At 33.9% G+C, this 24,976-nt stretch overlaps 1 long non-coding RNA gene across 1 annotated transcript in view; it reads left to right on the top strand.

The window, feature by feature from the left end:
• The window catches only part of LOC308190326, a 34,672-nt gene that overhangs the window by 9,167 nt on the left and 529 nt on the right, over nucleotides 1–24,976 (top strand). The window contains exons 3-5 of the long non-coding RNA XR_013947080.1: nucleotides 1,632–1,739; nucleotides 4,914–5,065; nucleotides 9,058–9,182. This is a non-coding gene — a long non-coding RNA (uncharacterized lncRNA). The remainder of the gene's footprint in view (nucleotides 1–1,631; nucleotides 1,740–4,913; nucleotides 5,066–9,057; nucleotides 9,183–24,976) is intronic.

The following is a 24,976-nucleotide window of genomic DNA, read 5'->3' on the forward strand; positions in this document are numbered from 1 at the left end:
TTTTTTTGTGTTTTTTTGTTTGTTTGTTATGTTGTCCTCTTCAATGGCTCTCAGCTAGAGATCTATGGCATTAATGAATATTAGAAATTATTGCAAGAAAGGATGAGCAACAGACATCTATTTGTCATCCTTTTTGCATAATTTCTCAGGATAATAGATGTTTTAGTTTGCATAATCATATGATATAATATTGTATGTAGGAATCAGTCTAACATATTTGCAGATCTTGTGGATTTGATTTTAACTTTGGAAATAATCTTTTCTTGATTGATGAGTACAAGGATACCTGTATGTTCACATTTCTATAATTGGATCAATATTAATATGAGCATTCACATAATAACTAAGTTCAGCTGAAAAGTTCTACACAATTTTATTTGAATGTTAGATATAGGGAAGAGTTTGAAGGATGAGAATATATTCAAGATGTCTGTAGCACAAATTTAGGACATTTTTTTTAATGACCTTTTCTAGTTGATACCATTTTGACTAGGACTGTTTTTAGCAGAATATTTGCTGTGTAGAATCCTACAGATGGGATGTTTATACTTGTTCTTCACTGCTTCTGCCTTTTTTTTTTTCTTCCTTGCCATTTTACTTGTCAAAGTGTCTGCTACAAAATTAATAGCTCTTGTTATTACTTGCACTGAAGTGCAACATTGGTTTAGATGACTGTTCATCAATACTTTATTATAAATCACTAAGAAAGGGTCATAGAAACTGGAAACAAACTTGTTTTTATAAGAAAAGGAATACTTCTGTCTGGACATATATCAGCTTGATATGGATAGATTCAGTATGGTAATGGAACTAATTAAGCCACAGCAAATTAGCAAATATTATTCATTTTTATTTTAGAAAATTAACATGTTTTTTGACTTCTTTATAAATGTCATAAAAACATAATTAATGATCTGAATACAGACTGATTATTTTGATTGAAATCATCTTTCATCCAGAAGTCCTTGTCTTGAGCAGAGGAACTCTAAATCAAACAGAGCATATCTTCATCAAGCGCAGCACAACCTTAACAGAATTCTCCACATCTGTAACACATTTGCAATTAACAAGAAGGGACCAATATCAGATCTCCATTTGGATGGCAATTACAATTTGAAAACCTTGGCTGCTTAAAGAGTTTAAACAGTTTAAGGGTTTTATAGTGTAATAGAAAATTAGTTTTCAGAATTTGTCAGGTGTCTTGCATCTCTGACCAAGAGATGATGGTTTGAGTTCAGTGTAATAGGACAGGAAAGAGAGAAGTACTTCTTCCTCTAGAACCTGACTCGTTTGATATCTAGTTTTGTAAGAGTGTCTGTAATTCTTTGTTAGAAATGAAATGGCTTGTTCTCTCTCTTCCTTTCACTTCTTTTACATACCAGAAATGTATAGGATTCTAGACATAGAAGAATTATAACAGTATTTGTAGTTCAGTGCACACTGATGACCAAGTATATAGCCTTTTAGCCTTTCAGTTGGTTATTGTGATAGATGAAATGCATTTTGGTATAGAGAAGCAGCAGAGCAATCTACCTCTTAAAGGAAGAGGAGAAGGGTATTTTATGACATACATATGAAATACAATGATAGATCCATCTTCTTTCACATTCTTATTTTCTACTACTCTACAGATCCAAGCTGTTCTTCTCCAGTTTGAAAATCAATCCTAAGAGAAGATCCTCATTGTGAGTCACTCCTTGAACTTGCAGTCTTGAGTACTGACCATCTATCTACAAACGGTAATGTACATGATTGCTTATATTGAAATAGAGTGCAACATGCTACAAATAAATTCACTTCATTGCAGTTATAGCCTCTGTCTTAATAGACTCTTACATGTATTATTTCTTTCCTGTCATTAATTGCAAGAATGGGATATGTTTAATAAGTGTTTTGACTTACTTATCTTTGTGCTTTTTTCTTGGACTTAACAAAGTCCATATCTAGAGAATCACTGGGGCAGAATAGTGAATAACATAATTCAGATGATGGAGTCAAACTAGATGTCAGTGAGAGTATTGCTTGTGTAAGGGCAGAAATGACACACGTTTCATTGATACACAAATATATCTGTCTTTGGAAAGGATGATATATTTGCTTTATGTTATTTTCTTCAGATTACAGCACAATATAGCTCTAAGAACAAGTCTTTATTAGACTTGCAGTTTAATTAGTATTTACTGTTGTAACAATCCAGGTGGTAGGAATATGAACCTGGATATTTTACCTTCTGAAGTTGGGTTTGAGTTTGTCCTACTGATTGCAACTGTTTCAATAATTATTAATAATAATAAATCTCAGAATATTCTTCAGCCACTCCTAACAAATAAATGTTGTTATATTGCAGTTACTTTCATGATAGCAAGATACTTCTTTCACCTTTTATAATGCAAGTAATTACTTGTCACTAGTAGAATAGTGAACATTCTTTTTTTTCAATGAGGAAATGCATCATGGTCTATGAAAAAGATACCATTTTACTTGGATCAGAAGTAGTTGGTTCTGTCAGTAATCTCAAGAGCAATGCTTTCTCTTTTAGAATTATGTAGTTCTACTTCAGTTCTTCCAACTTTTGCCATTCTGGCATATATCAAATATACACTGTTTTAAAGACTCCTTAATTTACAGTGTAACAACTAGTAACCCCCAAACAAATAAAATAATATTTCATGGATTTGTTTATTGTCAATACTGGTGCAAGCTCAATTTGAGAGATGCAATTGTGAATCTTTGCAGACATAAGAAAATAAAATTACCCAGAAGGTCTCATTAAAGCATATTTTTTCCTAAACTTCAAACAAATGTCAAAATTATTAAATTGCAATTTGCAAAAAGAGCATTTCAGAGGAAATAAATACCTGCTGACAGGGTGGACTTGATAGATACACGTTATATTTGTTTGATTACACTGGTGCAGAAAAAAAGTGAGAAACAGTCATTTCAAGGCAAGAAAGTATTCACTCAAAAGTTGAATTTAAATGACTAAAATGTAGCAGTTTGTATGGAAAGGATGGAAATAACTTTACTATAGTAAGGACCTTTTTCAAAGTTTTTTAAAAATCTTACACACACACACGAAATAAAGTATAGGTAAAAAAACAAAAGTTGGGGAGATAGATTTTAAAATGTTAAAATAATAGTGTTAAACAAGTGTCTTGTTGCTAGCTGTATAGATATATAATGAAACAGATTTTGAAATCTCAATGAAAATCTTAAATTGAAGTTGGGAATCCAAAGACTTTTATTTATTTATTTTTGGTTGTGTGTTTACAACAATATCATCATGCAGATTTTGACTGTAATGGTGACTCCTTGGCACTGCATGAATGTGCAAATGATAAGACATTATATTTTGTGTTTAACGGGTAGTTTTTCTGGAACATTTTAATCCTGAATCAACTCCAGATGATTGACTGAAATCCTGTGCAATAAAATGTAGTAGGGAGATATTACTATTATTATTATATGAGTTGTAGAGTATGATTCTGACATTTTCTACTTTTTAAAATCTCTTAAAACTTCCTTTTTCACCTCAAAATTACCATTGTGCTAAAGAAATGACTTTTAGAGATTCTTAATTTCCAGGAGTTTATAGTATATCTCTTTGTATGTTCAATGAATGCTGACAATTACTACATTTGCTTTCATACAAGAAACCATGTGTGTTGTAGCATTACATACCAGTTCTGAACTGCACGATAGTTTTTAACTTTTGATGGTATGTTCTTTCTGTACTCCTAATCACAGTCCTTGAAAGCTACCATCATTCATTTACTAGTAAACTTTACAGACATAGTACTGTGGTCACTGAAAAGGCTTATTTTTAGCACAGTCATCGACATAGTCTTGGTGTGTGATAACTAAGCTACTATTATTCTAGATGAGCACCAGGCATAGTTTGGGACATCCACAAGTCAGGACAAGATAAAGCCACCTTGTTTTGAAGTGGAAAATTTGCCTTAACACTGAAAAATAGGTCTTAGCCAAAGCTATTTGCTTGTGTGGATGTAGCTTTTGATGTTACTGTTCCAATGTATAAGTCTGTTTTTGTATGTGTCTTTGAAACAAAATAATGAAACCATGACCCACCTGAAATCAGGAAAATAAGGTCTTGAAATATTCATTTGCCTTTGAGTATATTTCTTTAACAGCATGACAGAATGCATTGTCTCTTTTGTTAGTTATCTTTTGTTTTTGGAGAAGTAATTTCAACTTTATTACATTACTATATACCAAACCCCAGGGTGTTTAGACCTTTTGCATGGTGGTTTTTGTTTGTTTGTTTGTTTTTATTGTTGTTGCTTTTGTTTTTTTAATGTTTGTTTGCATGCTTGCTTGCTTGTTTGTTTTGTCACGTTAAGGGACAGATTGTGCCATGCTGGGCAATTGCAGAGCTGCATGAGTGTAGGAGCAAAGCTAAAGGTAGTGCTGCAGCTCTTCTGCATAATACAAATTAAAATGCACTCTTTGTATCTAAGCAACAATACTGCATGATAGTGAAGGAGAACCTCATCTCTTATGTCTAACTTCGTTCAACACAAATGAGCCCCTGGAGGCATTTAAACACTGTTTGTATCCAGGTGTTGACATATTGCAAAGTTTCAAATATAGTGCCTTATTTGCTTAGTTTAACACATTCTCCAAACAATCACAAGAGAATTGAATTATCTCAATAAATGATAGCATTCTCATCAGCTGTTTAGGATAACACTGTGTTAATCCCTACTTCAGTCAAAACAGTTGGGACTTCTGAAGTTAGTGACATGATCATGACAATCAGAATCATAGAGTCATAGAATATCCCGAGTTGGAAGGGACCCATAAGGTCGAACTCCTGGCACCACACAGGTCTACCCAAAAATTCAGACCATGTGACTAAGTGCACAGTCCAAACATTTCTTAAACTCCGACAGGCTTGGTGCAGTGACTACTTCCCTGGGGAGCCTGTTCCAGTGTGTGACAACCCTCTCAGTGAAGAAGCTCTTCCTGATGTCTAGCCTGAAACTCCCCTGCCTCAGCTTGACACCATTCCCGGGTCCTATCACTGGTGACTAAAGAGTATCAGGTATGGTTACTGTCAATCTACTGAGGGCTAACACTAATTCAGTCTGAAGGATGGAGACAACCCTTAAAACTCTTCAGATGTGGATAGACTAATGTGGTGGATTCTTCCCCAACATTACTGCCTTACATTTTGAAAAATTATTGAGATTTCTTCAAGAAAAGCAATAAAACCTTATTATTGAGAATGAGAAGTCATCTTTTTTTTTCATGCTTTTCATCATTTAAAAATATTTAAGAGCAAGAAAATGGTTCATCAGTGCATCTTCTAATCAACACTCACTGTTCCTCTTACTGCTTGAAATGACGGAAATATTGTTCTTTATAATGTAGGCATCATGGAATGGAAATAGAACTGTTTGAAACAGGCTAGCAGTATTGCCATGGATTCATAAACATGTTTCTTGAAAAAATGAAAAGGAAATTGTGTTGTAGTAACTGTAAACTGAAAGAGCAAGCACATGTTTTATATGGATCTGTGCATTGACAAAATGCTCTTTGAGATTAAAATGCTTTTACTCCTAAAAGCTGTAGTCATTGTGTTCTTCCATGTTGATTTTTCAAGTTAGGAAAAGAACTACTTTGGAAACCAAATTTTGCTTTACAACCCCAAGTTCCTTTTAGATTAATAGCAGACTGCAAATTAGTGAAACCAGAGCTAATTTTTCTCTATGAGGAAAGACAGAGACTTACTGGCACAATCGGGGTAAAAAGCTGTTATTCACAAACTTATCTTTTCTTTGTGTCCTGGATATAATCAAAGGGTTCATATGAAAATGTAATTCAGAGTGTGAACAGATATTTAGCATTTTTGTTCTTTCAGAAACAAATTTTGATAGGTGCAGGGCACAAAAATATCATATTGGATTTGTTCAAAAGCATGGTTACCTAGCCTGTCAAGGGCAACTTTTACCAATTCCCAGAATGTAGATTGGTCCTTTTTTTTTTTTCTCTTATCTACTATCTGAAGAATAACTTGCTGTAATAACTCTCTCTAAACAAGTAATTACATTCAGTGCTATGCTCTTGAAGTGAGAAAGGTGTCTGCATCACAACCACTGTCTGAAATGAGAACAAGCTAAGCAGCAGATGTCTTGTTTGTATACCCACATTCCCATCAACAAGTTGCATGTAATACTGTTAATTAAAACACAACTCTGTAATATTCAAAGAGCTAATGGATCAGTCTTGACAAGCTATATAATCAAGAATAAAAGCAAGATTTGTAAGACGTACTAATCTTTCTTTCATTTTTCTACCATAACGATATCTCTTGGGAGAGCAGCAGCCATGAAAGATAAGCTGTGCAGAAGTCAGTTTGCTTTCTGTGGTTTCTGAGCCAGTCTGAACACCTGCTCTGCTCTTGTGTAATTTCTTTGCACAGAGCTTCAAATAGAGTTTAATGATCACCCGCAGCATTTGTAATGAAAACAGAATAAAAGCTCCATAGAGAGGAAATAAATGCATCTCTAGTGAGCTTCAGTGTTGACTTGAGAAATAGAAGAAAACATGTTTCTTCAATATTAAATAAGACTTTCACACTGAACTCGAGGTAGTCAATTATTCTTTAGTTCTGTGGCCAAACAACAAATAAGGAAAGATTGTTATTGTTTTGCTCAAACTGGCAAAGGAAACCTGGTTCAAGAATGAACAGCAACTACAACAAAACAATCAAACAAGAAAAGTCTTTTTCAGGAGTGTATTTGGCAAAAAGACTACACTGTGCTCTTTCATATGTGATCCTTGTATAGGTTATCTGGGCTTCGTCTCTGAGCCAAAGTGACAATACCTAGTCTTACAAAACAGGTAAGTCCTGATCTGAAGAGTCTGAAAATGATTGCTAGCACAGACAGGGTGATCTCCTTATCTTGTGTCTGGTTGTATCTGGTTGTCCACCTGTGTAAACTTGAATGATTCTGCTGATTTCAGTACAGTAATGCCATTCACAGTACTGAGACCCTGTGCTTTATTTGCACTGTCAGTTAATACCTGCGATCAGTTCAAAGTTTTTGAGCCTGATGTTTACTTCAATATAACTTGAAAATAGATTTTACTTGTTTATTTATTTTCCCTACAGTTGATGGCCTTGAACAGCAATGGGTCAGAGCTAGGGAAAATTTCTCAACTAATCAGTTTAGGGTAAGAGGTAATTTCTGTACTGTGATAATTCTCTTCAAAATAATTTTAGCTTGTAGGGTTTGAATGTCTTGGTTTTGAATCACAAAACACTTGCCAAGGTATCTTATAAACATTTAAATTGCTAGATGACATTTGGGCAAAGTATTTTAAAATCTAAATGCTTCGTACCCTATAGTCAAAAATAGTCTAATGTCTAAATTTGAAAGTTATAACAACAGTGCTATACTACCAATATTTAATGGTATTTAGTCCTAAAATGCTCAATACCTGATGATACAAATAATGAATGATATATTGAAAAGTAGATGCAAAAGGAGACTCTATTTCTATTTCAAATTCAATTTAATATTATCTGAAAGATTTAATTATCTTTCTTTAACAAATGAATCACGTTTTTTTTCTTCAGTCAGAATTTTCTTTAACACAATTTTTGTATTAAATAAAAAGATTATTTTTTTTTTCATACAACCAAGATTGGTTATTTTTGTTGATGAGCTTTTTAAGGTGACACCTGTCCACCAACACCTGAAACAAACAAACAAACACACACACAAACAAAAACAAAGAAAGAAAAAAAGTGATTTAGTTCATAGTAGAAAACAAAGTTGTTCTAAATGTCTGCTAACTATGGTAATACGTATTTCAAATCCCATTAATTAAAGGTGTTCGATAAAACCAATTTGCACTGCTGGAGTTTCTGCTAGTCTATCTTAAATGTCATACAACCACATACAGAAGAGACCTCTGGGCTTTTAGTGTTGCTGCAGTACACGGGCTGTGAGGGGTATTGTGGAAAGGCACTGCCTTACTACAGTGCCATCTGCTTGAAAGTGCTGGGGGAAATGCTGAACACTTTCGTGAGTTTTATGCCATAAAAACAGTGAATAGGAGCTCATTAGCCTACAGCAGTTCCCATTGTAATCACATTACATTCATGCAGAGAAAATTGCCTGCCTGAACAGTAAGTCCTTCATAGTGTTTAACACTGGTTGGATTCTTCCTGCCATTTCTGCAACATGGATCTCTTCAGCTGTTTTCTAAACAGGAGAAAGTTTTTGTTGATTTTTCTACTCAACATTCTTCAATGTCTAATGGGAGTTATGGGAGTTAACACTTTAGAGAAATGGTCTAAAATGGAGAACAGTTTCTTTGCTTTACATTATGAAAAATTTGATTCTCTGAAATAATTTTCCTAGAAGAAAATTTTAATGACCTTGGTAAAAAGAAAAAAGCAGTAGCTCAGATATCAAATAAATAAGCTCAAACTGTGCAAAGTGGAATTAAGTAGATTACAAGCCCTGTGAAATATTCCTCCACTATTATTCTCTTTTTGCAAATTGAATAATTCTTGTAATTTAAAAGGTTGTTAGACTCTGATAATTTGGATTTAAAAAAAAAAAAAAGAGAGAAGCAAACTATGCTCTACAACATCTGAGTTCCATCCTGATGGAGTCTAAACATAAGTGATGAATGGACTGAACCTTCTATGTCTTAAATCTATATCCACTGTTGTTCATAGAGCTGTGCTGATTTCTTCTGGTTACAAGTTTCAGTCAGAAGGATGTCGCTGCTTGTATAGGGTTAGGTTGGATAATCACCCCAATCTATTGCCCTACTAGCAGTAAATATGGACCAATAGTAGGCCTATGTTTTTGATGGGAAAAACACTTAGAGATTCCTCAATACATTAAGATTGCTTTGTAAGTACAGAGTTTTTGTTTCACCTCAGCTATATGATTAGCTTCAAAGCCAAATTTCATGCATTTTTAAATTGTATTTGAAAGCAAAAGGTTATTTAGGTGTAATTCTTGCTGCTTACAAATGGTTTACTTTCTAATTTCATATTTTTTTTTAAAGGAAAATGCCTGTAGCCATCAATTAAACAAGCTTCATCTGAGTTGCTGTTGCAGAATCTTAAAGATAAAGAACATCTCATAATTCCTAAGCACTCATTCTCCATCCTATTTATTTTATTTTAACAGGTATGCTACTTTTTACAGCAGCACTCTGTATAACTGAATTATTCATAATCCCAGTTAATTTAATTATGCTATAAAAACATTATTGGTTGTGGGTAAGGATGAAATAATCTACAAATACTTATACATTTACACATAAATGTACAATTTTCTGTAATGCTTAAACACCTTTCTAATCTCTAATCTACTTTCATTAAATCTGTGAAATTGCCATGGTCATCATTTGTAGGCATACCTATTAATCTTGATCATATGATACAGGGGGGATGTGGTTTCTAATTGCCATGTAATTCAGGAAACAAGCATAATCTCATGAAAAATAATAAATAACAATTTAAAAAGTCGAGGTCTTAATTAGTAAGTGTTTATGGACTGAAATGTGATTTAAGTGTGACCAAGAGAAAAACTGAAGATTTCAGAGAATATTTTTTAAATGTTGAGAGCTCTCTTGGTATAGATTCAATGCAGCATACCCTTTTCAGTTATTCAAGAACTGCCATATGCCAAATTATTCCTTATTTGGTGGTGTTCCAGTGAGCTTTCTAGGGAAATCTGTGGAATAGATATATTCAGGCGGAATTATGTATAAAATATTTCTCTCACAATTCAGTCTCACAATTATGATCTCTGATGAAATGAGCAAGTGTCATATCAAGAATACAGGGGGCTCCTACTCCCCCCAAAACACTGTAAACTGTCTTTTGTTTCCAGTCATCACAATTCATGTTAGATCTCTGCCATTACTTCAGTTTCATCCTCATTTTAGAAATATTGTTTGTTCATCAAAAAGATTTCAAGTTCTACTCTCCACACTGATGTTAGTTTTTATCTTAGTGTACTCAGTAGGATTTTTTTATTATTTTTTTAATCCTATCTAGCTCTCAACATATTTATCTGCAAAAAAAATTATGGTGAAAATATATTGCATTTTTTCTTATACATCAGTATAGTACATAAGTATAGTACATCAGTAAGTATGTCAGAATGCTGTTCACTTTAAAATACCCACTTTCTTGTTTTTATTTTGTCCATCAAATTCATTTATTATCTCAGAAATGGAAAAGTGATCTTTTTACTTAACTCTCTTTATATCTTAGTCTTTCCAAGTACCCTTCTACATTTTTTTTAATATTTGTTTTGTTTTCAAGAACAAAGCAAGTTATTTCATAGATAGAAAACTGAAACCTTTTCCTGCCTCTAGCAAGAAATTAGTTTTACACATCCATCTCTAAATTGAATTAGCTTGCAGATGGTCCTCAGTGCTTTAGATAGATTAAAACCTCAGAGTTCAGAGTACTGAATGACCTCAGCAACTTTAATTTTTTTATTCTCTTTTTTAAAACAATTCATTTATCTGTTCTGATGTCCAAGGTTTTATCCATAAAGCTTTTAAGCTTATTAGGAAACTGCCATCTGGAACAGTATATTAGCAAACCTTCTCAGAGAAATCTGTTAAAATTTTAACTCCTGTTTGTTTAGATACGTGTGCTTAAAAATATTTGCAACAAGGTTTAGAAGCCAACTTGGTTTTTTGTCCCTTTCAGCTATGATTTTCTATTTCTAACATTACAATTTTTTCCTATTTTTCTTTGCTTCTTTTTCACGTTTGTTTAACTGACCTGAAATAATCTGATAATTAGTATGTTATTTAAAGCAGAAACTGATCTTTCAGCCACATATGTGTATCCAATGAATTAAAATTTGACGGGTAGAATATATAATTTAAATGAGAGCAGATGATATATTTGGAGGGTAAATGTTGGTCTTGATTTCTGAGACACACAAAGACAGATAACAATACATATGCTCACAAATACCACCAGTTATTGTTATGTATATGATATAGTTCCCATTGCTACTACATGTTTTCAATTGTTCCCATTGCTACTACATGTTTTCAATTGTTTATTAATTTGATAAATATTAAGCATAGGTGATTAAGATTAATAAACTTGTACTATTCTCCAGGCTAAACTATTTTTTATTATAATTAATATCATGTTGCTATCATGTTATTCATCAAACTTAATTTTTTTAATGATAGAATTAATTTCAGTATTTTTCTAAACTTAAAAAAATATATATCCCTTTTATTTTTTTCAATTATTTAATTAAATGCAAAATACATTTTTTAAAATGCATTTATATTCAAATAGTAAATACAAGGAGGAAATTATTAAAAGGAAATGGTAAACTGACACTATTAGAACTATTTTTTTTCTTGAAATCAGTAAAAATCTTTAAAATATTTTTTTTTGAGGAGTTCTTTTTAATTATTATTTTCCTTTATAATATCAATATTTCTCACAAGATAGCAAAATCATTTCTCATGCAAGCATGCTAGCTGCCAATGGCAAATGAGACAACGAAAATAAAGAGTCCAAATTTTGCAATAAGTCTGTTTACAGTTTCCCTCAGATATATCTATTTCTGCGTGATGCATTATCATGCAGAAATTCCCAGGTTTTCTCAAAACAAACTTTGCTGCATTGCTTAGGTATGATCACTCTGCAGCCTGAAAACCAGGTAACTATATTAATGTGGAACTGGACCCACATGCAGAATCTTCTGGTTCTGGAATGACTTTGGAAATCTTTGTATTGGGTAAAGTTGACATATCTCTTATGTCTTCAAATTACAGTAACCCAGGCCAGTGACAAAGGGAGTCATCTGGGGCTTAATGTGGCCTGTTGTTCTTTCTCTCCTGAGTCTATCCATAACTCTGATGACATTGATACAGCCTCAAGAATATTTTTTTGTTTTGTTTTGTTTTGGAAAGAATTTTGTTAAATACCAGTAAAAATTTTCATTTTGTTTAGAATTGAGTAGCAAAACAAACAAACAAGATCATCTAATCTTTACATATGCTGCTCATGAGAAACAAAACAGAAGTAAACAGAAGTCAGACAGCTATGAACAACCTTTTTATATTTAGGTTTAATTTACAAGTTAACAATTTCAAGTATTGTTTAAACTTCAGTGACAGTGTGAATTAACCAGGAATTTAATCATTATTTCAGTACTATGAGAGTACTTCCAAGAGCCTTTTCAGAATATTCAATTAATCAATTTTATAAGTTGGTTCATGATGTTAAATATCCAATGTTCCCATTAAATATCCCATCTGCTAATTACTATGTTATGGAACAGTGACACCTGTTTCTTACTTAACTGTCACATAACTTTTCTGTTGGGAGCTTTGTTTTCAAAATCCTTCCTTCAGCAGTCTCAACACAAATTTATCTCTGGTGTTCTGCATGCTGTCTTTCAGCTCAGAATAGAGCTGGTTTTAGCTGTTTCAGAATAAAGCCTGGCAACTGATAAAAATACAGAGCTGATTCTAAGTTCAGGGTCCCATATTTGATCTGGCTGAAAAGCTGTTAGTATTAATGTAGAGGAGCATGAGGTGGCTGGAAACTAGTTTCTAGTGATGTCTGAAGTAGCCCCCAGATTTATTGGACTTATGTTTATGTTAAAGACATCTTCTAGAGATTCTTCCAGATTCTGGCAAACTTGGAGGCTCCTCTAGCACTCTGTAAATAATACAAGAGACAACATGGAAACTGTAGCACTGGGCTCTCTATTACTGCACAATTCATCCTCCTTTGAGTAAAATCACAGTAAAATTAAGTATAACTTATGCTGGTACTCCTGTGGATAAAAGCCGTAGAATTCAGGTGATTTCAGTTTTTTAGTTTATGAAGATAATTACCACTTTTATGTAGAAATAAACAATGATAAATAAACTAGACTATAAAAAATCTACATTTTTTTCAGTGATGAACAATATAATGATTTTATTTTATTTTTCTTCATCTCAGGATCTTTTATATTATTGATACCATATTTAGGAGTCAAACTGTGTAGTAGAGTGGTCAGATGTAAATGCTCCATTTTTTTTAAGTTTGACAGAGTACACCAATGAGGAAACATCTGTTTGTAAAACTTGAAAAAGTGAAAAAGAAATAAAATTAAATTGATGCTGAAGAACTAAAATGAAAAAAAAAATATTCTAGAAACAAAACAGCCTTTGAGGTAAATAAATAACTTTTATTGTACAAAGCTTGGAAGGATATTAAAAAGTGTTTATTAGATCATGCAAGGAGTACTCTAGGTTGCTGTTATCACAGAATCACAGAATTGTAGGGGTTGGTAGGGACCTCGAAAGATCATCGGGTCCAATCCCCCTGCCAAATCAGGTTCCCTAGAGCAGGTTGCTCAGGTAGGCTTCCAGACGGGCCTTGAATATCTCCAGAGAAGGAGACTTCACAACCTCCCTGGCAGCCTGTTCCAGTGCTCCGTCACCCTCACCGTGAAGAAGTTCTTTCGCATATTGGTGCGGAACTTCCTGTGATCCATTTTTTGGCCATTGCCCCTTGTCCTGTCCCCACAAACCACTGAAAAGAAGTTGGCCAAACCCCACAGTCTCCCATACTTAAGATATTTGTAAACATTGATAAGATCCCCTCTCAGTCTTCTTTTCTCCAGGCTGAACAGACCCAGGTCTCTCAGCCTTTCTTCATAGGGAAGATGCTCCAGGCCCTGTATCATCTTTGTGGCCCTCCGCTGGACTCTTTCCAGGAGATCCCTGTCCTTTTTGTACCGGGAAGCCCAGAAGTGGACACAGTACTCCAGGTGAGGCCTGACCAGGGCAGAGTAGAAGGGGAGGATCACCTCCCTTGACCTGCTGGCCACGCTCCTTTTTACGCGTGCCAGGATCCCATTGGCCTTCTTGGCCACCAGGGCACACTGCTGGCTCATGGTCAACCTGTCATCCACCCTGTACTGAAATTATCCCCTTACTAAGATTTTATTTTTTTTTTATTTTTTTTTCATTCTGTGAGCATAAGGTTCTCAGAAACATGTCTTGTATCGAAAGTTTCAGTGCGTACTTTTTCTTCTTGTTAGTTACTTGATACTTCACAGGAAATCCTGAAAATGGTTTGGGAAAAAAAAAAATGCTATCAGCTAGAATTCTTCTTAGATATTTATTTACATTCAATATCACCAAGCTCTGAAAGATCCATAATCCCCAAACAAAAATTCAAAAATTCTAAAATAAAAATAATGACAGCTACTAACTCTAACTTGCACCACTTCCACTTATCATAGCTTTACAATGTTTATAAATAAGTCATGCTAAAGATATTAAAGTTGTACTCAGTAATCAACCTGGGGAGAATTTTTTACTATGTTTATTACTACATTTCTTTATATATGTATACATAAATTTCTTACTATATTTTTTATTATAGTAAATTTCCTGGTTGGCAAGCAGTCTCATTGTTGATATTTTTAATTGTCCTGTTCATGTTTTACTTGGTTTTCTGAACTACTAATCTCCTTCTGAGACAGGATGTCAATATCTCTCACTGAATGGAGTTTCTTCCTATAAAACCACAAGTCTAACATCCTTTGACATATATAATGCATTCAGTGTTCTGATTATTTGGTATTAGTTCATGAAATCCTCAGAGCTGTTCGGAGAAAATTCCAAAAGCACTCATAATCAACACACTGACTATGATATCCTAAGAAAATATTAAAAAATCCCACCAACCTGGAGCTGTTTGGAATAGATGTAGTCATAGTAATGAAAAGGATCTCCTTCCACTCCATTAAATTTGACCAACTATACAGTACATGGAATTCTTGTTTTTCACATTGTCCTTTTCAGACAGATTGTTTAGCATCTGGCAATATTTCTTTGTCAAAATGTTAGTCAACTACAGTGATGAAATTGAATTCCTTTGTTGATTGGATAAAAAATGTCTGTCTATCATACAATATTTGGACAGGAACTGTTGTTCTGTTCAAAAATGTTTTACAAACTACATGGATTTTATTGAAATCCAGTCTGTATATAATAGAGGGAAGCATCATAGATGCACTCAGCCAGCTTCACAAATCAAGCAAACACTTCTTATGAAAAGTCATCCAACACTGGTTATGATTTTAATCTATAGTAATATAATGTTTGCCCAAAATATAACACAGATTTCACATTAATAGCAGGTATGTTTTTTTTCTGTTAAATTCTGTAATGAATGGTTAGGCAAACATTCTCTAACTTTCTGGAAAAATCAGGTTGGTTGGTGGTTGTTTGCTTGCTTGGTTGGTTCATAGGTGGCTATCAGTGGTAAAATGAATGCAGATGAGATAGACTTTTAATTAAAATTGGTTGTTATGTGAAGCCTGCCATCTGATTAATATGGGTTTTTTTGGACGCATGTACTTTTTCAAAGAAGGTGTTTGTGCTAAGTGAATCTTGCATTAGCAATGAAATGTTCTTAATCCTATTGTCACAATGAGGGCTTTCCTTTTAACTTCACTGAAATTAATTGAGCCTCTTTGTACAGTAAAGATGTACCACAGATTGTATTTCAGTTACAGAGAAACATCTGACAATGACCAACTTTATTAACCAGTGACCTTGAAGTGTCCCTTAGTGTTTTAAAGGCTTAGAGATCCACTACCACATATGTATATATATACATATATGTATATACATGTAATGCACACATGCATTTGTATCACATCTTTGTACCAAGTATCAATATTTACATTTCTACAGCTGGAATATAATTGTTAATGGCAGGGAAAAAAGCAAAAACCTATGTACTATATGCAGACATTCTAGGTTAGAGAAGATGCAAGAAAAATGAAGGCCAGTGTGTGCATCTTGACCAGATCTTGATCAGTTTCTTTCAAAAGGGGATGGGCTTTTAGTAAAGCAGAGCATATCAAACTACACATATGAGAAAAGGGGCACGAATGTTATTTGAACTGATTAATACTGACACTCAGTTGAGGAGGTCACAAATTTTCCTCTTTTGAGAAGAGAGGACTGAGAGGGGATCTTATCAATGTTTACAAATATCTTAAGTATGGGAGACTATGGGGTTTGGCCAACTTTTTTTCAGTGGTTTCAGTGGTTCAGTGGATCACAGGAAGTTCCGCACCAATATGCGAAAGAACTTCACGGTGAGGGTGACGGAGCACTGGAACAGGCTGCCAGGGAGGTTGTGAAGTCTCCTTCTCTGGAGATATTCAAGGCCCGTCTGGAAGCCTACCTGAGCAACCTGCTCTAGGGAACCTGATTTGGCAGGGGGATTGGACCCGATGATCTTTCGAGGTCCCTACCAACCCCTACAATTCTGTGATTCTGTGAATAGCTTCTCTCCTGTCCAAGCAATGACTTTGATTTCCCTTTAGAAGCTCTTCCTTGTTATAAATGACTGTCGTTCAAGATTAGAGTATTTTTTGCTCTCATTCAGTTGTTTATATCGATACTTCTTGTTAATATAAGGTTAAGTTAATACCTATGTTATTCGTGTCCAAAGGGAATTCTCTTACCTCACTGTTGTTCTTGATATGATCATTGTACTGAACAGTCCACATTACTGCTGTTCTTACTAACCAATGCAATCTATTAGCAAAATTTAGGAGGACTGAACAATTATGTAGAAGATTGCTGCAAAGGTCTTTGAGTACCACACTGAAACAGTGCATTAACTTTGTAAAATTAAGAACTAATAGAAAAAGAAATAAAAACGTTTCAGTTTAAACTCTTAAAGTTTTAACTCTTGAATTTATTAGCTTATAAATTCCATTATCCTCATTATAACTCTAATGCAACATGTAATATAATATTGTTATACAGAATATTTTAATAATGTAGGTGAGCGCATATTGTGTCAGAAGTAAGATTTTAAGCTAAAATTCTTCATTAGAAGTCTATTGAATTGATTAGTGTTTTCTACAAACAGACAAAAACTACAACAATGCCCAAGGTCAGTTCCAGCAGAGAGAAAACTAGTTGGATTAGCATAGACTCCCTTGGCTAGTATAGTTATCAGATTGGTAAACTAATTGAGATGGTGGTGGTGAACTGAGCAAGGGAGCACCTGTGTACCACTAATGAGGTCCTTCATTTCTGAGAAATCCTATGGAGGTCCAAAACTGCATACACTTCCAGCAATGCACTAGCCCTGAACACAGACATGTGTCCTCATAATGATTCCAACTCTATCTCATCATTTAAGTTCAGACTGATGTCTTCTGAAGTTGGTTGTGGCCCACTGGGCAGAAAAGCACACACAGCACTGAACTGTGAAGGCTGTAAAGAGATGAGCTGAAGAGACTCTCTACCCTTAGGCTTTAGGGTAGGGCTGGCATTCCTCCAGCTTGTGAGATTCCCTCATCACATGTACTAGGTGCCTCTGCAGAAGTCAAAAAGACAAGAAAGATAAAGGCACCTTTTCAGCCAAACAGCACTTGAATCTATTTATTTATTTATTTATTTCCTACATATTCTGCTACCTATTGCCTTTCACTGGCTATTCAGAAGCCTTTTTGAACAAAACGTTTTGATAGCTACATTTATTTGTTTATTTGAAAGAAAGAAACATTTCATGTTACTATTTTTGGTGGATCCGGTAGTAATCACAAAATACATATTTCTGTATACAGACTAGATACAGTGGGATCAAGCATATGAGCTTTGTTTTTGTGAACAGAATTTCAAAGCTTGGATTATCTCCTCTCCTGGGAAAGCTTATGATCTATAAATAAGTCTAATATCTAAGCTCTACTAAATGAATAAAACTATAATGTTAATAAAAATAATATCATAGCTTTCAGTTCATTCAAAAATTATACTGGAGCTTATATTTTTGATGGAAGAGAAATAAAATTTACATACAAAATCAGTTTGAGATCTCTTGCTTTTAAATGACTTTAACATTTAATTTATGTACTTTTAAAGAGCTTCTGCTATTGTATTGACAATAACATGGGCGTTGACCAAATGTCCATTTATTCTAGACGTTAAAAGAAGTTCAGACTCACCATTAATTTAGAACACCTCATTCAATAACATTTCTTTTTTTCCATTGAATTATGATGATTTATGTGTAGTGCCTTTCTGGGAAGACCTACTGTTCACTAGATACTTTGTTGAGCTCAAGAAAGTACAATTAATTTAGTACTGCAGGTTTTACTTGAGTAAGATAGATGTAACCCAATGTCCACTAGATATGAACTTAGAGAACAGAATCTATTTTGTTCAGAAGTATTAGGATTGTGTCTAGAAATATTAGAAATAGATCTGCAAACGCTGTCTTATGTCAATGGATAGTATTCCCTAGAAGAGAGTAAAATTGTCCTATTGCATATAAGAGTGCATTCTCAGTAGTGGCATATTCACACATAACAGACCAATTCCAATGTTCAACTTGCTCTGTTTAGGTACTCAGTGCCTTGAGAAAATGTATGCCTTTGTCCCTTTGAAAGAATTGTACTAGAGATGAGGTATGAAAAACTTGTCTTGAGTAACCTATAGAGATATCGCTTCCAAAGTTAAAATATGAGAGGTTCTGTTTGAAAAAAGTTCCTCTAGCTGGGGGCTCCGGTTTGCTTTTCAAGCAGGTGTTGGTTGCTGGTAAACTCAGCTGAGCACCAACCATACAATTATTCCCATCTGAAACACAAGCACATTTCCTATCTGCAGTAAACAGGGAAGGAAAGAAAAGGTGGGGGATATATCCTTTTGGATATAGTATGGACAAAGAAAAACATGAGAGAATACATGACCTAGGAACTAATTTTTATGTTCATGTTTGTGATGTATGTTCCTATTCATATGCTTCATACTCCTATTTGTATGCTATTCATACTCAGCACTGCTCCAGGTATGCAACTAAAGGCAAAGAGAACAATTTGTATGTCTTTTAGGGTGTCTTTAGATATCTTCCCATCTCTGTGACCTCATCCCATGTCCTGCAGTATGCACTTCTTCAAAAAGATCAGTTCTGCTGTGGCCAAAGGGCCCTCTATTGTATTTTTGCTGGTAGATGCATTGTAGATATATCCTACATATTTTCAGAATTCCCAAAGTAATACAGTCAGGGTTTTATTAGGAAAGAGATACGCATCTTAACCTGCAGATTGTTATGAATATCACTAAATATACTTTCTTAGATGTAAATTACTCTCCATTTCAATAAGATAATTTATCTGTTTGTTAATTGGGTCTCTACAAGAAAAACAAAATAGTGAAATATAAAATTTGCATGGGTATATTTAATCAATATTATATTAAATAGATACCGCATATATTTTGAGATATCTGGGGTAATATTAATAAATTCCAGCTCCATTTACCACAGGACATTGATACAGAATCAGGAATATTGTTTTTGGTTGGAAAGAATTCTGTTAAATATTAGTAAAAATTTCCATTTTGTTTAGAGTAGGAAAACAAACAAACAACAACAAATGCAAACAATGAGAGTTATTAGCAGCCCTGAAAATACACAGTACATAACTGGATGGTTGGAATTTGTATTCAAATGAATTCTGAAGATGAGAAATTATGATCATTCAGAATTTCACAGTTGAAATCAACTAGTATGTCTTGAAAGAATCTTTGCTTTTGATAAGAAGAAGGGTGTTAAGGAGTTGCTTCAAGAATTTTTGAGCTTTTTTTTTTTCAAATGTATGAAGTTAAAAACAGATATTCAATACTGTCCTCAGCTCCTGAGCACTTGACTACTTAACTAATGAAATGGCAGCAAAGCTAAGCAGCAATTTATATTTCAAGACTTTTTTTAACAAAACAAAACAAAACAAAACAAAAAAAGCTGCAGGGGGGGGCTTTATATCGCTAACTCTTCATGCGAATTAATATAGATCCCAATTTGAGAGAAATATTGGTCTCCAGCCCAACATAAATCACAAACATCTTGATTTATTTTGATTCATACCATTTCTCTCAGGTCTTTCTGACTGACTGCTGCTCAGCTCCTTGCTTGGTGTAATAAGGTCTACTTGATGTTGCAAACTCCTCCATTATTCACAGACCTCCCTTTAGTAAGCTGTTACTGGATTGCAGACTCTGCATGCTTGGGGACATGCTTTTGCTTATTCTTATAAGTCAGGAAACCAGCCTTTATATCTGGCGTATTGCTGACACATCCTCCCTGTGTTGGAGATGAGACTTCATCCTCCTCTGAGTCCTCTCTTCCTCAAACAGAGCTGTGGATCCATGCAGCCAGCTCCTGTGCTTGGCAGGGCTACAGGCAGAGGTTCTCAGGCACACGGCTGAACATGCATCCCATAGCCAGTATGGAGCACTATGGATCTAATTTCTTTGGTCATTTCAAATCACAAATGAAACAAACAGGCAGAGCAGTAGTCTCTTCATGTAAGTAGTAAATCAGGACCTATCTGCTTACTCCCCTCTTGTAACAAGTCTAAGTTTTCTAAAGCACTTTTAAGCTTTAACAACAACAACAAAAAAAGTAAGTATTGAATGGATTTTTAAGAATCTTACAAAGTTACTGATTAGTCGGTGTTTTTATTTTTCCTTCTTGTCTTGTATCTGTTTGGTTTTCTCATACCCCAGCTGCTAGCAATATTCACTCTAGAGTGGCAATGCTCCTGTGTTAGCCAGGTGCTACCTGATATTGCCAACATAAGCATCCCAGGGATGCAGCTATACTTTGTGTGCCCTTACTTCTAACTTCTGAGAACGTTCCTGTGGAGGCTTTGGCATTGTTGCTCTTTTTATGAACCTGCAGACTTAGATACAACTTTCCCCATTCTTTGGTCAGTTTGGTCTGAGAAATAGCATTTTCACCATTCCGTCCTCTTTATCTGTATTAAATGACTTGGGTATTGTAGTTTTTGCAGTCAGCTTACAGAACACACCGCTGTGGCAGTGCTGTGGTGTGATGACTTTTACAGGTTTCTATGTGTTACTGTTTTGAGGCAGATTCAGTAGATGTATGTACAAACAGACAACTGGTTTTTCATGTTTGTGCTTGACACTTTTCTTGTGTCTCCTACACTATATTTTGTATGACTTTGTCAGGTTTTAAACATTTCAAATTTGGTATGTAAGATGGGCAAATACATTGTTATAACGTAGGAGATAAAACTGTATTTTTAAAATGAAATACTTAGTTCTAGGAGTTAAAGTCTCATTGTAAACACTGAAATAAATTATGACCTACTTATTGAGAGAAGCTAATGAGCTTTTGGAACTGCCCTTTGTATCCTCTTATCTGCATATCTCTTTGCAGTTGTACTTTACATTGTGTGGTGAACTTTTCAAACACTGTTGTTTTTTTTAAAAAAAATTATTATTTTATATATATATATATATTAGATATGTATATAAACCAGAAAGAAGCTTTGTCTTAGCTTCTTGAAAACAATAATAGCTATGGAGGAAAAGGATTTGCAACCTCAAGTTCAGTTTAATTTTCTTCCCATGCTCTCTGAAACCTGGACTAACCAGTTTATTGTGATACATAAAGTCTCTCCTGCTCAGTTCAAATGTTATTTATATAGCATATTTCAGTGCTTTGTAATTCTGTTTCTGTGAATTAGCTCAGAAATGGAACTGCAGTTTAAGAATACATTGGTATACTGACATTATACATCTCACCTTTGATTTTTGCATGGGAATCTCTCATCACACACGGCACCACATCATACGTCAAATCTATAGCTGAATCAAGAATCCTAGTACACAATACTTACATTATCCTTCTTGTATCTTCAGACTGTATTAGTCCCATTTAATAATCATCCTTACTGAGCAAGTTGAGAATGTCATATTGCATGGTTGATTTACTTCCAAGTTAAGCTCAGGCTAGTATATATAGTGAATCAAGATTTTATTTTCTTTGTCTACAAAAGATAAGCATAAAATAAAAATAAACACTCATATATATATGTTCTGCATTTACTTATGACTTGGGTAGGCTTGATTCAAAGTATTTAAACTATTTGCTGGAGCTGAAGTGCCTTTCCTGAAAAAGCTCTCTGGATCCCTGACTGTTATAGAACACACACTCTTACAGAGTGTGGCCGAGAAATGACTGCATTTCTTAGTTTTGAAAGTCAGGATCAAGCATAAACATCTATCTCTGGAAAATGTTTGCTAAACTTCTTCATCGAGCCATTAAAGAAGGTGATTCCTTGTCCAACTCACATATCTTATGTTACTATTCCAGCAGAAGGAGAAATTTTCTTCTTCCAACTTGTCAAATCCTATTTTATAAGATTCTAACCATCTGTAATCCTTTCAAAATGGTTTTAGCAAAGACTTAAAAGATTTATTACTGGTAGAGAGACAGATTAGGCTTTTCAAAATCCCAAACTTTGGGCTTTAAACAATATTTTCTGTACACGACTCTCTGAAAGGGGTTGTTCTGGATTCTAAGGGCATGAGATAAATTATATTTACATTTATTGTGTTGTTATTGTATTATTTTATATTTAAAAACATAAAAATGTTCTTGTAGTTGAAGTGGAAAATAGTAAAGAATAATGTTGTAACTTTTATGTACATTTATGGAAATAAATCTTTTTTTTTTTTTTTGTAGCAAATTTCAGTAGCCATCTATTTTATCTAAGAACTAAGGGATGTTTACCTTTAAATTCAATTTCATCTACCGTTTCTTTATAGTATATCCGCTATCTTATTATTTACCAATTTATATTGTCTTTATCAGTGCCTGAACACTGTGTTTGGTCTATAAATGTTTCAATTTTGTTGAAGAAAGCTCAAATGTTTAATTTCTTATTCGTGGAGATATGTAAGTGGTAATATTATTAGAATCAATTTTAGTTTGTAAGAGTTTTCTAAAATACCTGATTCAGGGGCACGTAGGTTCTTCCAGCTCCTTGTGATAAAGTTGGCTCAGATGTTTGCTCATGTTATAGTCTCTTTTCTGAGTAAGCGTGACTTGTTGAATGTGATTATTACATTATTCCACAACCAATTATAACCGATGTTCTATGAAAATTCAATTGTATAACAATCAGATGTGCAGAAACTAAGAATAGCCATCCTACAGATAACCTTCTTAGTTCTTTGTACCAGTTTAGCTGTAGCTATGTTCTTTAGGGTAATTATGTTCTTAAATTTATAATAATATTGTACAGTTGAATTATTTTCATGGCTTCCATAATTTACAGACTTGGTCAACCCTGATAACATTTCCTACTTGCTAAATAAAGAAGAAATGTATTTTATTTATTTAATTTAATTTAATTTAATTTTAATTTAATTTATTTTATTTTAATTTATTTTATTTTTAAACAACCTTTTGTACAGTGCTTTGTGAAGCAATAGAAGTCACCATCTCACATGAATGTCTGAGTAGAAATTAGGGAACATACTTGTGATAATGGACAGTAAATGCAATTAGAAGAAATAATATTTAGGTAGATTCCAACAATTTATATTTGTGCACTACTGCACTAGTGACAGAAAGGCAGCAAGCACTGAAAGAAGCAATACATAGCAATATATAGCATGCAGGCAGAATATCAGACTATGGGCTTTGATTATGGTTTTTTTTGTTTGTTTGTTTGTTTGTTTGTTTTTAGCTGAGAACAAATACAAATATTGATACCAAATACAGACATTGAAAACAGGGGTCTGCCACATTGCCACATTACTTGTTCCTTTGAATCTATGTCTCACACTGTTGCTGAATAAGTAAGGCTCTGAAAATGAACTATAACTTGTAATAAGTACGGTTGCTGAAGTAACAATGTTGTTCGGTCTGTTCAAAAAGTCATGTAGTGAATTTAAAAAGTTCTTGTGGTTGTAATGGTGGATCACTGCTTATATTCTGTGTCTGGGAATTTACTGTGTGTTGTTAAGCAAATTAATTAAGCAAAGTGTCTGCATTTAGCCAGTAACGTCTTCCACATTTCTCTTTATGGAGCTTAGAGCCTAAAATGCACAAATAATTAATCTATTTTAGGATCTGTGTTATGAATATTGTAAATCTCTTATATTGTTGAGAACTTTAAAAAATCAGGGGGCTCAAAGGTATAGACATATTCAACAATTTTAGCACCTATTTATTTATGTCAGCTCCCGATACATAAAATAAAGTTAGTAATGATCACAGGAAGTCTTTGTCTCAGATGTGAATTGTGGTGGCAAATATAGTGGTAGCAGAACCACATGAAAGCCCCATGATAATTATTGATTCTATATTCAGTATAGAGTTTGGATAATATGCAGTATATTATGCATGGATCCACACTGTGATTGATTAAAAAACAAACAAAAACTCTAAACAAAAACCCAGTACTGAATAGGTCTATGGTCATTGAGTATTATCCATCCAAGGAACAGAATTAACTATGGGCAGTATATTGGTGACATAGTATTCAATTATTGAATTGAATCTTTCATCATAAAGCATAGCTATTAAAAGGCAGAGTACAATTCTGTCATTCTCTAGCTCTCAGCTTTTTGGAGATAGTTACGATTTCTAACATAGTTTTCCTGTGCATATTAAAAGATAGTTATGTTCTAGTTATAGAACATATAACATTACATATTTGGGAATAAGAGACCATCATTTGCAGTAACCAGTCTTTTTCCAGCTCTCAAAAGAGATAATTCACTATATTCTTAACTCAGTGGATCACAGTTATGTTATGGCAAGGCTTTCCAAACTGTTTCATAGTAACGAAGATGAAGTGATGCATCAAGATACTCTGAATAATTATAAATGTTCTATGATTCAGTATCCCTGTTCTCAGAGATTGCTGTCACAAGACAGCAGTAAAGTATCCTTTCAAAGGATACAATGGAGCAATTCTTTTGAATTTTTGTTTTAAACAATAACTCTCTGAGCACACTTTCATCTGCAAAAAAAAGTTATTAAGCAGAATTGTATATAACTATTTTACAAGCTTTTTTGTGTGTGTGAAAATGTTGAATTTGTAAGGAAATATACTAATTTACTGAGTAATGC

Source organism: Anser brachyrhynchus, assembly GCF_964034855.1.
Source record: "Anser brachyrhynchus genome assembly, chromosome: 2".
Taxonomy (NCBI): domain Eukaryota; kingdom Metazoa; phylum Chordata; class Aves; order Anseriformes; family Anatidae; genus Anser; species Anser brachyrhynchus.